General features: G+C 38.8%; 1 pseudogene; it reads left to right on the top strand.

Moving 5' to 3' along the window:
• The first annotated feature begins 14272 nt into the window (after window positions 1-14272).
• Window positions 14273-14972, top strand: LOC133749395 (uncharacterized protein KIAA1143 homolog; annotated as a pseudogene).
• Window positions 14973-17481: the final 2509 nt, after the last annotated feature.

Raw genomic sequence — 17481 nt, 5'->3', positions numbered from 1 at the left:
TTCCTGGGAGGTTTCACCTTTCCAAGGAATATACAGGCATAGCTAGCTTTAAGGGAATCCAAATTCAGATCTTCAGTTCTCATAATAAACTGTTAAAACAGATCTACCTAAGAACATGTCAATGATCAAGAGATCATACCATTTCTCCTTTTCCCATCTGCCACTTTGTAATCACCCTTCTCCCATTGTATAGGAGAAACATGACAAGTTTTCCAAAAATGTGTCCAAAAGTATTTTAGGTTTCATATACTCTTCAAGAACCTTTCCACTACTCCATCTATATGTTATGTCCTCCCTTTGAACCTCAGCAGATCTTTCTGACTTCCCTAAGTAAGGAGTATGGGCGAAGTTAATATATTTTCTTTGTGAGTGAAATATGTTAGAAATGAATTATATTGGCCTCTGCGGAAATGTCCAGAATTCAGATCTATAGTCTCATAGGGAGATGACTTTGTTTTAGTAGCCTTGCCCTTTTTTTGTTTGTTTATTTCCTGACTGTTGAAAAGACTGTTTAGTTTCTCCTGTGGGTGAATTATGTGAAAGGAAAGCAAAAAGCACAAATGCAACATGAAGGGAAGGGTACTAAAGCTTTGTTTGATCTATCTTAGGAATTAGAATATTCAAGATTGGTATAAAAGCCTAATTGGTTTGGGTGAGATTGCTATGAAGCAGCTTTCTGTATTTCTGCTCTTCTCAATAATGATAAAGAGTTGATGAATATCACTCTCCTGTCCCTGTCTCAGTAGCATAATTTGCATGATTTCAAAGAGGAAGAAGTTAAAATTTCCATGTTTATTTCTGATATACTAACATTATATCTTCAAGTTAACATGTTTTAGAGGTAAGTTCATGGTTTTGTATTTTCTTGAACATGTTTCAGGTTCCTAGGAGAAACATTCTCATTAACTTTTGCTAGTTAGATGCTAGAAATCCATATTATTTATTTTACCATGACCTAAGCCCTATCTATTGTTACTTAACAATTTGTCTGCTTTTTTTCATTTCTACCATGTACTTGGGCTAAAATTAACAAATATTTTGTAGGTCTTACTGTAAATAAGACACATACCTTTCATAAAACCTGAGCTAACTTATAAAATGCATCTCAATTTCAGAGATGTTACATTGTGTGTTTGATGAAATTTCACAAATCACACTCTTAAAAACAGAACCTATGAATGGGTATGATAGTAAATGTGTTCAAAATGTAGCCTAGATTATCAAACATTTAACTTAATTAGAGTTTATTCTACCATCTCAAATATTTATATTCTGATTATTAAGGAACCAGAAATCAGTTGTTTATAAAATGTCTACCTATAATTAAAGAACTCTGCAATTTCCAATTTTAGGGTGGTTTTACTTAGTTTTGTGTAATTTTTAAGCATGATGACTCTTAAGGGAAAGGATTATATATAAGTCTTGGCAAAGCCTTTTGTTAACTTCCTAAGGGATTAAATAGGAGTATAACTTGGACAACAGATTTTTTTTTTTTTTTTGGACAGGCAGAGTTAGAGAGAGACAGAGAGAAAGGAGAAAGATCCTCCTTTTTTCCGTTGGTTCACGCCCCAAAGGGTCGCCACAGCCAGATCCGAAGCCAGGAGACAGGTACTTCCTCCTGGTCTCCCATGCTGGTGCAGGGCCCAAGCACTTGGGCCATCCTCCACTGCCTTCCCAGGCCACAGCAAAAAGCTGGACTGAAAGAGGAGCAACCAGGACTAGTACCCGGCAGCCCAAATGGGACTAGACCCCAGAGTGCTGACGCCACAGGCAGAGGATTAGCCAAGTGAGCCGTGGCGCTGGCCGGACAACAGATTCTTAATGCAAGTGGTTTTCAATTCCATATAACTTGTAAATCATTGAATGGCATCATTATAATGAACTTTTTCTACCCCTTTTTATTTATATTCATGAATGAGTTTTTTTAGCACGTATATCTGAACTTTAAGAATAGTAATAAAACTGGTATTGTCTGAATTTAACATAGTTGTTAAAATTAATATTTTCATCACTTGAATAATAATGATAACCCTGACAGTGTTCTGCAACACTTGGAAATTTAGTGATTGGAAACAGACTGTTTATAAGTTTTTTTATTTGAATAAACATGATTTTAATGTGTTTTTTTGAGGAACAAGGTCATTATAGGGTATCAGTAAAGGCTTTCAAGCATTACATGTTATTACATTGAGATTAAGTTACATGGACAGGTGTAATGAATATCTAAGTTGGGAATAGAAAAACAATACAAATTTCCTACTACTAAAAAACTTGTTCATGTTTTAAGGAGTAGGGTGGGTATTAACTTGCTGTGATATTTAGATTCTGCTAGATACACTAAAATAATAAAATGAATTTATAGTAAAGTATCAAAATCACAGAATTTACAAAATGATAAAAGTTTTTATTTAGATTTGAAAGTATGTAAAAGGGTATTTCGTTTTTCACAATTCCTTAAGAAACTCTGTAACCAGAATTTGTAAAGCTCTCAAATGAACAGATGGTGAAGAAAAGGAGATGTAGTAATGTGTGAAACCAAGGGAAGTAAAAACAAATGGAAAAAAAAATTGAAATTATAGCAAGTTCAAATATTTCAGAAATTACAGTAAATGTCAATTTTCCTTTTAAAACATCAGATTATCAAAATGAGATCTGTTTGCTGGTTTGAGAAAAATATATCAGAGTTTAGGTAAGATTCAAACGTACAGTCACAGTGGAGATTTTAGTACATCTCACTCAAAAACATATCAAGCAAATACAGAATTTTTAAGGATAGGATATAGATGGGGCCGGCGCCATGGCTCACTTGGTTAATACTCCACCTGCTGCGCTGGCATCCCATATGGGCACCAGGTTATAGTCCTGGCTGCTCCTCTTCAAGTCCAGCTCTCTGCTGTGGCCCGGGAGGGCAGTGAAGGACTGCCCAAGTTCTTGGGCCCCTGCACCTGCACGGGAGAGCAGGAAGAAGCACCTGGTTCCTGGCTTCAGATTGGCACAGCGCCGTCCGTAGCGGCCATTTTGGGAGTGAACCAACGGAAGGAAGACCTTTTTCTCTGTCTCTCAGTCTACATCTCTACCTGTCCAAAAAAAAAAAAAAAAAAAGGGATAGGATACAGAGAACCAGTACACAAGATAGATAATATATATGTATATAGTATATATCGGGCATACATGGTAAATGAGAAATGTTTTATAAGTTCTCTAAATCACAGACTGCAGATTGCAAAGAATTAGTTGATAAATCATTTTCCAGCCAAAATGTCCTTAAAAATTATACCTCTCCTCAAAAAGTACAAGAATAAGTCAGTAAGACAAGACAAACTATAGAGGATGTCTGAAGCAAAAGTTGATTCTCTGGATAAACTAGACAAAGATTGAGGGAGAAAAAAAAAATACTAACCTTTGATGTAACATTAGGAGCTATACAAACATTATAAAATACAGAAAGAAAATAATGGTAATGGAATCATCTGAATGATAATGCAATGGGTTAAGTAAATCACTGTTGTATCTTCCTTTGGCTATGGGGTATACATGAATTTTCTCTCCTTTGAAAGATTTCACAACAAATTTATTTTGATGCAACTCATTTTAAAGTGCCAGCATCATCCTAATATCAAATCAAAGATGTTACAAGAAATGAAAATTACACACCAATATCTCTCATCCTGAATAAAATCCAGCAATATTTAAAAAATTATATCCACCATGACAAAGTGGTACATATTGTTGGTGTACAAAGCTGATTCAACATTCAAAATCAATTAATGTGATCATATCAACAGGCTAAAGGAAAAAAATCATCCTATCAGTAGATGCAGAAAAAGCATTTAACAGTCTAACACTTCATGATTTAAACTGACCAAACTATGAACAGGAGGGAACCTCCTCAACAAATAAATCTTCAGCTACCTTCATGTTTAATGTTTAGACATTTGTTTCTACTATTATCAGGAATAAGCCATGATGTCCTCTCACTGCTATTCAGTATAATACTGGAAGTGCTAGATGATGCAATAAAACTAGAAAAGGAAATAGTGTGTATGGAATGGGAAGGAAAAATAAAACTGTTTGCAGATGAAATAACTGACTGCAGGATATAAAGTTAATATGCAAAAGCCAATTGCTTTCTTACATTACTAGCAACAAACTGGAATTGGAAATTGTAAACCCAATATCACTTTAGCATCAAAGGGGGAAAAGTGGTTGTGTATAAGTTTAACACAGTGTGTATAGGATCTAGATGCGAAGTACAAAATGAAAAATCAAATATCTAAATTAGGTATATTATGTGCATGAAGAGGAAAACCCAATATTGTAAATGTTAGTTCTTCCCAACTTAAAGACTCATTGCAGTCAAATCAAAATCACATTGTAACATTTAAACACCTGTATACTATGTAGTGATTGGATGATGGGAATTAGCATATCTATCACCTCAAACTTATGGGCAAACAAACTATAGTATGTCCAGATGATAGGATATGATTCACCAATAAAGAGAAATGAGTTGTCAAACATGAAAAGTCATAGCCTAAAGTAAATATTACAAAGTAAAAGAAAACGATCTGAAAAGGCTGGATCTTGTATCAATCTAACTATATGAAATTCTGGAAAAGGTAGAAAAACCATGAATACATTAAAAAGACAACTGATTGCCAGTAATTTGGAAAAATGGGTGAGTGAAGGGAGGGATGAGTATGTTTAGCACAAAATTTTTAGTACAGTGAAATTATTTCGTATGATACTATAATGTGAGATATACATAATTATTTAAACCTATTCCTCAAACCCACAGATTTTTTTAACATAGTGAACCCTAATGTGATAAGTGAATTTTGTTAATACATCAATAGTGGCTCATCAGTTATAACAAAGAAATGGGAAATCACTGTACTCATTTTTCCATAAACTGGAGCTGCTTAGCAAGATAGTCTTAATTAAAAACAAAATATTATGGCTTCAGTGTAGAAAACTAAATAGAGAATTGACTAGATACCCAAAGACCAGTTGATAAATAGGATCAGAGATGCATAAGAAGGTTAAAGGTTTAACTCCTAAAACTTATCTGGAAGTGAAAATTCAGTTCCTTCTCTGTTTTTTTCTTTGTCTTGTTATTCTTTTTTTTTTTTTTTTTTTTTTTTTGACAGGCAGAGTGGACAGTGAGAGAGAAAGACAGAGAGAAGGGTCTTCCTTTGCCGTTGGTTCACCCTCTAGTGGCCACCACGGCCGGCGCGCTGCGGCCGGCGCACCGCGCTAATCCGAAGCTCGGAGCCAGGTGCTTCTCCTAGTCTCCCATGGGTGCAGGGCCCAAGCACTTGGGCCATCCTCCACTGCACTCCCTGGCCACAGCAGAGAGCTGGCGTGGAAGAGGGGCAACTGGGACAGAATCCAGTGTGCCGGCGCCGCAAGGTGGAGGATTAGCCTAGTGAGCCTTGGCGCCGGCCTGTCTCGTTATTCTCTTACATATAATCTGTTAAATGTGTGTGCCTACCCCTGAATTATCTGTATGCTTTTAAATATGCATTTATAAAAGTCTTTCAACCCAAATTAAATTGAAAAGTATATTACAGTTCTTAGATCAGCCCTTAACTTCCAATTCACCCTCCTATTTAGAAAGGTTAGAAAGATGAGGGCTTGGGGGTGTATTATTTGTGGTTTGTTGTTTTGTTTTGTTTTGTTTTTTTCGTTTATTTTTTTACTGCTCTATCTCCCTTGTACCCACAGTTCTGAATATGAATTCAATTTTTCTAATTAAATACACTTGCCTAAGATTTGGGAAGCAGAAATGAGGTAGAAGTCATCTTCAGTATGACTTCCAGCCATCAGTACTTGTTAGGAAGAGTGTGGTTTTCCTGAGAAGATTCCATTATTCATTTGGCAACTTTCTAGGTATCATCAACTTGAACTAATTCCTTTCCTGAATGCAGCTTTAGGTGTGTAAGTGCTGCTGCTGCTGCTGCTAGTGTTTTCTTCAAATCTAACCTGGCCTCAATGAGTAACATCCTTAGCGGACCCTTCAGTTTGTTTAGGAGTATCCAAGAGGCCCACCCTAGATGCTGCTCCTTCAGTCTTTCCAATGGAATTTTTTTAAGAATATAAATGCATTAAATTTCTTCTTCTAACAGTGAATTTTGTTGCATGCCTTAAACTCTGGCTGGTTAAGTGCATCACACAGTACATATAGATATAAAAAGTAAAAGTTTAACTTATCAAGAAATCCTTCAGTTTTACTTTGTAATGGAGGATGAGGAGTGGGAAAAGCAAATCAGGAATGTCCTATGAGGCTAAATTTGTTAAATATAGGCCAATTTTCATTAAGTTACCTTACAGTATCAATGAATGTCTTAGCCACGTAGAGATTACTCAACTACTGATAGATCACTAATTTGGCTTTTGAAACTTGTGACTCACTAAAAAAATAGGATCAAAATCCAAATTATTTGGAGGCTAAAATAATGACAGTCAATTATATATTTATTCTGAATTTAAAACAGTGACAGATTGCAATCTCAAATGGTATCATTTTGCTGTAGTCACTTTTGTCTTGTAATCACTTTAAATTAATAACCCTAGAAAATGTGTTGGATAAATATTTCAGAACTAGGGAAACAAATACGGTTTTCACATTGCTAGAATTTTATGTCAAGGCACATTGTTATGCCTTTCAGTCTTTCATAAAAAATTCTGAATGCAGTCATGAGCAAAGTGTTTCTCACTTTCAGATAACTTGACATTAAAGAAAACAAAAATTTTATGATTTGAATTGATGGAGTCAACTGACTGAACAGGACAAATTTAAGTAAAACTTCAACTGTTTCTGGTTTATCAAACATTTTACTCTTTATCATAGACCCTTCCAAAAAGAGCTTTGGTTCCATTAATGTTTGCCATTCTTAATGATAGAAATAATATGTGTTCCTACTGAAAAATTCAAACAATTCAGAAATATGCCCACAGAATGTGAAAATGTAACCCTACAAGTTAGCATATCAGACCTTCCTAAAGATTCTGTATACCTAACATATGTAAATGTTATCAGATACACAGTTTTACATTACCTCATTATAGTTAGTGATATTTGTAATAGTCTGAATTCTTTTAAGTTGTAAGGTTCAGAAAAACCAACTTAAATTGCTTTATACAACAAACATTTAATAAGTCCAGGGCACAGCAGGATACAGAAACTTAAATAACATTGTCTGTCCTTGTCATTTTTCCCTTTTGTTGTCTCTTCTGCTCTTTCCAGTTGTGATCCCATTTTCTTTCTTTTTTAAAAGGATTTATTTATTAGAAAGAGTTACACAGAGAGAGAAGGCGAGGCAGAGAGAGAGAGAAGTCTTCCATCCACTGGTTCACTCCCCAACTGGCTGCAATGGCCAGAGCTGTGCCCAGCTGAAGTCAGGAGCCAGGTGCTTCCTCCTGGTCTCCCACACAGGTGCAGGCGCCCAAGCACTCGGGCCATCCTCCACTGCCTTCCTGGGCCACAGCAGAGAGCTGGACTGGAAGAGGAGCAACCGGGACTAGAACTCGGTGCCCATATGGGATGCTGGTGCCGCAGGTGGAGGATTAACAAAGTGAGCCACAGCGCAGGCCCTGGGCCATATTCTACTGCTTTCCAGGCCATAGCAGGGAGCCAGAACTCAAACTAGTGCCCATATGGGATACCAGCACTGCAGGTGGCAGCTTTACCCACTGCACAACAAAGCCAGCCCTCTGTGGTCTCATTTTCTAGCAGACTCTTGGTTCATGATGACATACTGAGACAACTCCTTTAGCAAACCCATTGGAAAGTAGAGTCTCTGGCTTCTTAATAGTTTCACAAGAGCCCTGGAATTGTGTCTGGCTCTGATTGAGTGCAGTGTGTAATGAATCTGACCAAGAGGATGTGCTGGAGCTCAGTCGGTCATGCCTGGGTCACTTGCTACTGTGGTTTGTTGAATAGCTCTAAAGGCCCATTTGTTCAAAGCTTAAATCTCATAGATCAATTGGAATGACGTGTGGAAACTTCAGGAGGTGGATTCTGCTTCTTGGCTTGCCATGTGATCCATTTGTGTTCTACCACTGTTATCTTCCACCCTCACAGAAGCCAAACCAGTAAGGCTGCTTGATCTTGGACTTGAGCCTCAACTGTGAGCTCAATAAATCTTTTCTCCTTTTAGTTTCTTGCCTTAGTATTTAGATATTGTTGATAAAAGGGAAATGTATGTTCATCTCCTGGCAATGCAAGAAGTAAGAAGCCACATCCAGGCTTCTTACTGTGCCTACACTAGCTTTTTGTAGTTTTACTTTATATTTTGACTGTTAGATCAACGGAAAATTTCCAAAGATAGCATGGAGAATTCCCATATAGCCTTTCCACAGCTTTCACAAGTATTAGTATCTTATATACCCATGTATATTTGTTAAAACTGTGAATACTGAACATATTAAACTGTAGATTCTATTTCATATTTTATAAATTTTTCCAATAATGACTCTTCTGTTCCAGGATCCAATCTTGGATTCTGCATTGCATTTAGCACCCATACACATTTAAAAATAGTCACACCTGATTAAATATAACTAATATATATGACCAAACATCTCCATAGGAAGACAACTCAGTCTCATTCTTTCAGATTAAAATTCAAAAGCCTCTGGACAATCAGTATTTTTTTAAGATTATCTTTTTGAAAGGCAAAGTGACAGAAGGAGAGATACAGAGAAAGAGAGATTCTCTGTCCACTGAATCTCCCCGATGGCCACAATGGTGAGGACTGACCGGAGCCAGGAGCCCAGATTTCCATTGTGGTTTTCCACATAGCTGACAGAGATCCAAGCACTTGAGCAGTCTTCCAGAACCTTCATAGGCACGTTAGCAGGAAGCTGAATCAGAAGCAGAGCAGCAGGAACTTGAACTGGCTCTCTGATATTTGATGCCAGCATCACAAGCAGCAACTTAATCTGTTGTGCCACAATGCCAGCCCAATGCATTTTTCTTTCTACATCTGAATAGGATACAGCTCCTCATGCTAAATCACATACTTCACTGATTCCACCTTACTCAGTATGCAGTGGTAGAAAGAAAACAGCTAACTATGATTAGAAAAAAAAGGAGAGAAATAAAGGGGGAAAAAATTACACTGGGATTGCAGAAAGAAATGAAATGGTGATCATTGTTTGAAATCATATACACATCATATACTCTGCAGTGAACGTTTTCATTAGCCCTTGGTACCGCTTCTGCTATCTTGAGAATCTGCATTGTTCTGTGGCCATGTCTGAGATGGACATGGAAGCAGCTTTTTTCTTCAGACACTTTACTAAACTACTTCTTGTGAAGTGTTCTGCCTTTCTTGGGCTGATTGACTTAACGATTTCATTTTGTTCTCTTACTTTATATTACTGTTATAATGCTATTCCTGGCAACGTTTCCCTTCCAGTGCTTCTCTTTACATCTTTTAAGCTTGCTTGATTCCTTGCTTTATTTATTTATTTATTTAAAAGGCAGAATTACACAGGGGCAGAGAGCCAGAGAGAGAGAAAGTCTTCCATCTACTGGTTCACTGCCCAAGTGGCCGCAAAGGCTGAAGGTGTGCTGATCTGAAGCCAGAAGCCTGGATGTTCTTCCAAGTCTCCCACGCAGGTGCAGGGACCTAAGGACTTGGGGCCATTTAATTGAGAGACAGAGGAAGAGAGCTCCCATCTGTTGATTCACTTCTGAAATGCCTTTAATGGTTGGGACAGGGTCAGTCTGGAACTGGGAACTGGGAACTGGGAACTCAATCCAGGTCTCCCACATGGATATCAGAAATCCAGTTACTTGAGCCATCACCACTACCTCCCAGAGTCTGTATTGACAAGAAACAATTCAAGAGTCAGAGCCGGGAATTGAATGAAGGCACCCTAAGGTGAAGCACAGGCATCTTAACCCCTAGGCTAACCACCCACCCCCAACCCTTTACATTTACAACATATACACATACAGATTTAGTTAGTATGTCTCCTTAAGTACTGAGCTTGTATAGTGTGCCACGCACAGTTCTGATGATGGAAGTAGAGAAGAATGAAACAAAAAAACCTCTGGCCCTCATGAAGCTAATAAGCCACATATAACATACATCCTCATTTCAGAGATCTTAAATGTGAAAACATATATGTTTTAGAATTGGTGAAATACTATAGCATTATGGGGCAGAGTTAAGGACCCACATGAGGTTAGTGATGATGAAAAAAGTGCGATGAGTCAGCATCTTTGAATGCTTTTCCAGCAGTGTTCAGCTGCATGGATGTAGGCATAATAATCATAATAATTTGAATAGTATTTGGGAAGTCTGAGCCCAACCTGACTTTTATTTTTATCAGATAAATACAGAAAAAGCAAGAGGGTGACAAAAGAGTTGAAAGTGAATAGAGAGGAGGAAGCACATATAATAATGGTAGTTGGAGCCAGAATACTAGAGAGAATACACTGCAAACTTAGGAGGGGGTTTTGAGAATGTGAGTCATATGCTAGAAGTTGCGATTAATGTTATTAGGGTTGAGGACCGGTGCTGTAGTGCAGCAGGTTAAAGCCCCATTCTGCAGCACCAGTATCCCATATGGGCACCAGGTTCAAGTCCCAGCTACTCCACTCCCAATCCAGCTCTCCACTATGGCCTGGGAAAGCAGAATGTGCTTGGGACCCTGCACCCATGTGAGAGACCCAGAAGAAGCTCCCAGCTCCTGGCTTCAGATTGGCCCAGTTCTGGCTGTTGTGGCCATCTGGAGAGTGAACCAATGGATGGAAGACCTTTCTCCCTCTCTCTGCCTCTGCCTCTCTATAGCTCTGCCTTTCAAGTAAAAAAATAAATCTTAAAAAAAAAAATTTTTTTACTAGGGTTGATAAGTTCCAGGGTATGACAAGGGCATGGATAGCTAGGATGAGGTAGAGGATAACATCACTGAACTGGTAAATTAAGATGTGAAGGATCAGCTACATGGTTATTGAACACAAGAAATAGGAGAAAGGGGCTGGCATTGTGATGAAGCAGGTTAAGCTGCCTGTGATGTTGCCATAGCATATGAGTGCCAGTTTAAGTCCTGTGTGATCCACTTCTGATCCAGATCCCTAGTAATGTGCCTGGGAAAGCAGCAGAAGATGGACCAAGTGTTTGGGCCTCTGCACCCACATAGGAGACCCAGATACAGCTCCTGGCTCCTGGCTTCGGCCTGGCCCAGTCCTAATCATTGCAGCCATTTGGGGAGTGAACCAGCGGATGGAAGATCTGTGTCTCCCCTGTCTCTGTAACTCTGCCTTTCAAATAAATAAGTCAAAAAAAAAAAAAGAAGAAGAAGAAGAAGAAGAAAAACAATGATGTGAGCTAGGAATTAAAATCTTCAAACAATGGGTGAGGAAGAGGAAAAAGGGAAGAAGGACTATGGGAATCAATAAATCACTACAACAAGGAGAAATCTGATGGCCTGAGAATCAAAGTTACGTAGTTTTAAAGAGGAAACAAGGATGGTCTGAAAGTGGAAAATGAGGATTAAGAAATGCCTCTGAGGCTGGCACCGCGGCTCACTTCAGAAAGTTGCAGGGCAATCCATGTCTGCAGGGAAGATCCAGGTTTCTGTCAAAGCAATAAGGCCTAGGGAACACTTAGAGAAGAAGTTTCTATTCAGTTCCTCCAACAAAACTCTACCTTAACACATTTACTCTGGTATTCTAAGAAACTTTCTTAGCATCCAGTGTTAACTGGTGAAGAGTTAAATCCCAGTCTGATTCTTTCTGTATAAAATCTTTTAGAACATATCTTGCTTGGCATCCCATGGACCTCCTAAATTACAGACTCACATCTCCTAATTCTGGGAGATTGTCTTATATTTCTTTTTTTATTTCCTCTTCCCCATTCTTTGCTTTCACCTTTTTAAACTCATATGGATAGTGGGATAGTTAGATGTTTTCTCCATTTCTCATTTACTTTTATGTCTTTCTTGTTTTTAACTTTTGTGGGAATTTTGAGAATAGTCATCCCCATCATCTCAGATAATTATTCTCATTAATTTGGTCTTCAACTGTTGATATTCTATTTTCCAGTCCATTCACGTTTCTGTTTATTTGAAATCATTTTTTAAAGGTCTTATTCTTTGTCAACTTAAAAAAATAGTGCTAAAATAGTAATAGTGGGTGAGTTTCCAAAATTCTTTCAGCCCAGTGTGCATCTGACATGGTAATTCCATTCCTCTTTTTTGTGATTGAATGAAGGGTCTCTTATACTATCACACCACTTCATCAAAAAATTATACAAAAAAAAAAAAACATAAAAGGGTGATTCACTTGTATCCTTTTAACAGTTAGCACATAGGGCTGATGTTTAGTTTGGCAGTTAAGTCACTAAACAGCTTGCACAAAGTACCTGAGTTCAAGATCCAGCTCCACCCTCCATTCCAGATTCCTGCTAATGTGAACCCTGGGAGGCAGCAATGATATTTCAAGTAGTTGGTTCCATAACACACAAATGGGAATAGATTGAGTTCCTGGCTCTTGGCTTCAGCCTAACACAGTCTTAACCATTGAAGGCATTTGAGGAGTAAACCAGCAGATGGAAGGTTTTACTGTGTCTGTCTCTCATTGTCTAGGTCACTCTCTTTGCCTCTACAATTAAATAAATTTGAAATTAAAGTTAGCACAGGTTACGAGTATAATGAGAATTTTAACTATAAATTTATTTTCATGGTTTCATAGTTATTAAAAATTAATACCAGCCAAGCTTCTTCCCCCATTATAGAATTCTTCCCCACTACTGATGACCATTTTAAGTGAATTCTCTGTAATTAGACCTTTGCTGTATCAATCAAGTATACTGGAATAAAAAGTACCTCCTGTTTTGGCCCTGAACTCAAACTTTCAGTGGAGTTTTTCACTAGGTGCTGGTTTTCTCCTATGTTTTTAGAAAGTTATGTGAGGATTCAGTGAGAGAGGCCATCTGCAAGCCAGTAAGAGAGCCTTCACCAGAAACTGTACCCTAGTAGTCCTTGTTTGTGATTTCAAGTTTGTAGCGTTGTGAGAAATAGAATTTTCTTCCTTCCATCCACTGATTCATTCCCCCAAATAGCCACAATAACTGGGTCTGGGCCAGACAGAAGCCAGGAACCAGGCACTCCATCCAGTTCTCCCATGTAGGTGGCATGGACCCAAGTACTTCAGCCATCTTCTGGTCCTTTTGCAGGTGCACTGCAGGGAACTGGTCAGAAATGGGAGCAGCTGGGATTCAAAACAATGTTCACACGGGATGCTTGTGCACAGGCAGAAGCTTAGCCCACTATGCCACGATGCCAACTGAGAAATAAATTTTGTTTAGAATCTTTCAGGGGATGGGCATTTGGCCTAGTGGTTAACCCACTGGTTGAGATGCCTACATATTATATCACAGTGCCTGGGTTCAAGTCCTCCTCTGCTCCTGATTTCAACTTCCTGAAAATTTGTACTCTGGAAGGCAGCAGGTATCCCTGCCACCCACGTGTGACAACTGGATTGAGTTCCCAGTTCCTGGATTTCACCTGAAGCATTTGAGTACTGGACCAACAGACAGGAGCTCTTTCTCTCTCTCTGCCACACAAATAAAAATAAAATTTACAAAATCTAGTCTGTGGTATTTTGACCCAGATTTTAATATCAAGGAGGGGATCCTGCTGTGACTCATACCAAAACAGGTGGAAATAGCTTTGGAGCTGGGTGATGGGTAGAAACTGCAAGTTTTGAGGTACATGCTATAAAAAGTCTTCATTGCCTTGAAGGGACTGCTGGAAGCAATATAGATGTTAAAAGGTGATTTTGGTGAGGTCTCAGACAAAAGCCAGGAAGGTGTTATTAGATACTGGAGGAAAAGTGATCCATTTCACAAAAGACCCCTGCCCACAAAAGCCTCAATTTCCAGATCCTCACTCATTGTCAAGGCCCCGTCCCATGAGTCCAGAAGGCTGTACCTGTGACCCAGTGGATCCAGAAGCAAGATGTCCAACCAAAGAGGATTAATCTTGAGCCTTAATGTAATTTAACTCACTAGGTTTTATTCTTGCTTTCTTCTTTCTGATCACCTTCTTTGTGATATTTTCCTTTTGGAAAAATAATGTCTATTTGATGCCTGTCCCCATCATTCCTTTTTGAAAGCACACAACTTGACTTGTTTCCCAGGTTCACTTTGTAGAGTTTTGTCTCAGAATGAATCATACCTCAGATCTTGCCCTTATTTGATTTAGATGACATGAGGAAAAGATTTTGGATGTCAGGTTTAGCATCAGTTCTAGAATGGGGTAAACTTTAGGGCTGAAATTGAATGTTTTTGGCATGTGAGAAGGACATGAGTTTGGTGATAGGGGTGGAATGTTATGGACTGTGTCCCTCCCAAATTCATGTTGAAGCCATAACCCCCAAATTCATGTTGTGACTGTATTTAGAGTAATGAATTAATTAAGGTTAAATAAAATCATAAGGTCAGGCCATGGTCCAATAGGATTAGTGCCCTTATAAGAAGAGACACTAGGTTTGCCCTACAGCTGCCATGAGCAGGTGTCCTGTATGAGGCTGGCTGGGCCAACATTCCTGTCCCTCTTCAAGGAGTGGTCACCTACCAGGAATGGCCTACTATAGAGACCAAGAGAATTCAGCACCAGTTCCCTGATGAAGATGGTGAGAACAGTGACAAAGAAGATGACCATCCCCAAGTGGTGGTTTTAAAAAAGGGAGATCTACTAGTTGAAGAGAGCATGAAAATTAAAGCAGAAATAAAGGCTGCCAAAGCAGATGAAGAACCACCTCCAGCTGATGGGAGAATCATGTATCAAAACCAGTTAAGCATCCCTCAGATGAAAAATATTCAGGTTTAATGGCAAGCTCAAAAAAGAAGACAATTGAAGATGAAATTAATAAGCAAGACTCAAAGAATTTACAAAAGCAAATAAAAAACAATACCTTCCTTTCTTTTGGCAGTAAAATCGAAAATGAATAAAAATTTTGGGCTCAAACTCCTTTGAAAATATTTGAGGTGCTTTTAAAATAACATTTTTCCTTTTACAAAGCACTATACACTCATTCCAGAAAATATAGGAAAAAACTAGTAAAATAAAAACTTTTTCTATCCATTAATACACCTCTGCCTTGAAATGCCAACTCTGTGGAAACTTCTATTAATGTTTTGTTATTACCCATGTATGGGTGTGTTGATACATAAATGATATTTTAAACAAAATTTGAAGATGTATTATGTATGTTCTCTATCCTGATTCTAATTTAATATTACATTGTGAGCATTTTCAGAATGTGACTTCAAGGGGCTGGCATTGTGATGTAGCAGGTAAAGCCACCGTCTGTAATACCAGCATCCCATATGGATGCTGGTTCATGTCTAGCTGCTCCACTTCTGATCCAGCTCCCTGCTAATGGCCTGGGAAATTCAGCAGAAGATGGTCTGAGTGTTTGGGCCCCTGACACTAGGTGGGAGATCCAGGTGAAGCTCCTGGCTCCTAGCTTCGGTCTGGACCAGTCCTGGTCATTACAGCCTTCTGGAGAGTGAACCAGTGGATGAAGATCTCTGTCTCTCCCTCTCTCTTTGTAACTTTGACTTTCAAATAAATAAACCTTTTTGAAAAAAGTATATTCAAAAAGAAAAGGATACCAGAAAACTGACACTTTTGCCCTCCATGTGGATTCAAAGGCTATTTGATGACCTTACATTGGCCTCGTTCATTTTTAAATCTGCACACAGGCCTTAGCATCTTGACAGATCACATTCTGTCAGCTCCTCACTGTCCTTACTCCTTTCACTTTCAGACTGTTCTCTTTATTGGTTGTATAAAAACTACCTTCTTGAGAGTTGTATGTACAATAGTTTCTGCATATGGGCAAACTCTTTATCTCAATGACTCATTTTATTCTGAATAAAGGTATACAGTTTTACTAAAAAAAAAGGGGGGGGGGCTATTTGAGGTCACTGTAAGAAAATAGCTATCTATTAAGTCCAAAGGAGTTCTCATAAGATACCAAATCCTGACCTTGAAGTTCTAGCTCCATAACTGTGAGAAATAAATTTCTGTGTTTTAATACCCATACTGTGCTAATTTCTAGTATTTTGGCAGCCTAAGCTAATGAACTGTATTCAGTACCTGTCCCTGCCACAAACTAGCTATGTGACCACCAGAAATTTGTTTAATGTCTCTACCAGTATCCTCTTCTGTAAAATGTAGGTAGGAATAGTATATACCTCATAAGAATTAAAAAGATTGAATGACTTAATATTTATAAAGTTCTTAGAATAGTGCCTAGCCCATAATAAACACTAAATAATAAACAATAAGTAACCAACTATATAGCAATTTAGTAATTACTCTGAGTGTTTTCTATAATGTCCTTTAATAAAAAGCTGAAAACATAACAGTAAATTTGGCTGAATAGAAAAAATATGAACTGATATTGACCATGGGAAGATACCAGAAGAACAGGGGAGAAAATGCATTCCCAGGGACAGAAGTTTTCAGTGGAAAGTCTACAGAAAGAAGAGGGACTCTGTGGAGCAGTATAGACTGTACAATCAGCAGGACACCAACAGCAACTACCATGACCAGCAGAGATGCCATCTTCTCAGACCCAGGTGAGAAAAATCTACAGAGGCCTGTGCCACTGCTGATCTTGTCTGAGGGAGAACCTCATATTTCCCATTGACTTTGAATCTGGATGAAGAGCTGGCTGAGGGCAGAGTGCCCACCTAACCCCATGAAGGGAGGGCACATCAACTTCCATGCCTCCTCCCACCAAGGTGCCCAGAAACCAGCAAAAAGAGAAGTGCTATCTTTCCAGAATAAAGCAACTAAAGGCTGCTGTGGCCTGTGTACCACTTGTAGATTTTTTCCTGAGTGAGAAATCGCTAGTCCCCACTGACTTTGAGCCTGGCCTGGAGAGTTGGCAGAGGGGCAGTGCACCCACTTAATTCTGTGAGGGGAGGAAATGTTGTTCCCATCTCCTCAACCAACCTCCATCAGAACAGGCTGCTGGCTCCAGAAATGGGGCAACTCTTCATATTTTGAGAGGCTCTCAGTGCAAGGAATAAATAACCTATGTCCTTTGACTGTGGGAGCCCTGCACCCTGTGACTATAAAAATCCTGGCATGATAGGCCAGGAAACTGGGAAGGGCATGGGGTGTGGCTGGGTCTTTAAGAAATCAATGGATCCTATTGCAGAAACTCAGAGATACCTGAGTGGTGGGAAGGATCATTGCACAGGGTTCTAGGCATACACTATAGAATGCACAGATCCTTTGGATTTATGTGACTGAGTGGGTGGGATGCACAGGCACTGTGCGTTCACCCTGGGTAGTTAATTCAGCTTGGCAGAGAGAGGTTGGGGTTGTGAACACACCAACCAATGTTACCATACCCTACCCTCTGCTGACAATAGAGATCTATTTATACCCAACTTGGACATCACTCTGGACTCTCGCCCCACCTTTGAACTCTGGCTGGAT

Source organism: Lepus europaeus, chromosome 20 (genome assembly GCF_033115175.1).
Source record: "Lepus europaeus isolate LE1 chromosome 20, mLepTim1.pri, whole genome shotgun sequence".
NCBI lineage: Eukaryota > Metazoa > Chordata > Mammalia > Lagomorpha > Leporidae > Lepus > Lepus europaeus.
The sequence above is the reverse complement of the archived record's forward strand: the minus strand, read 5'-3'. Positions and strand labels throughout refer to the sequence as shown.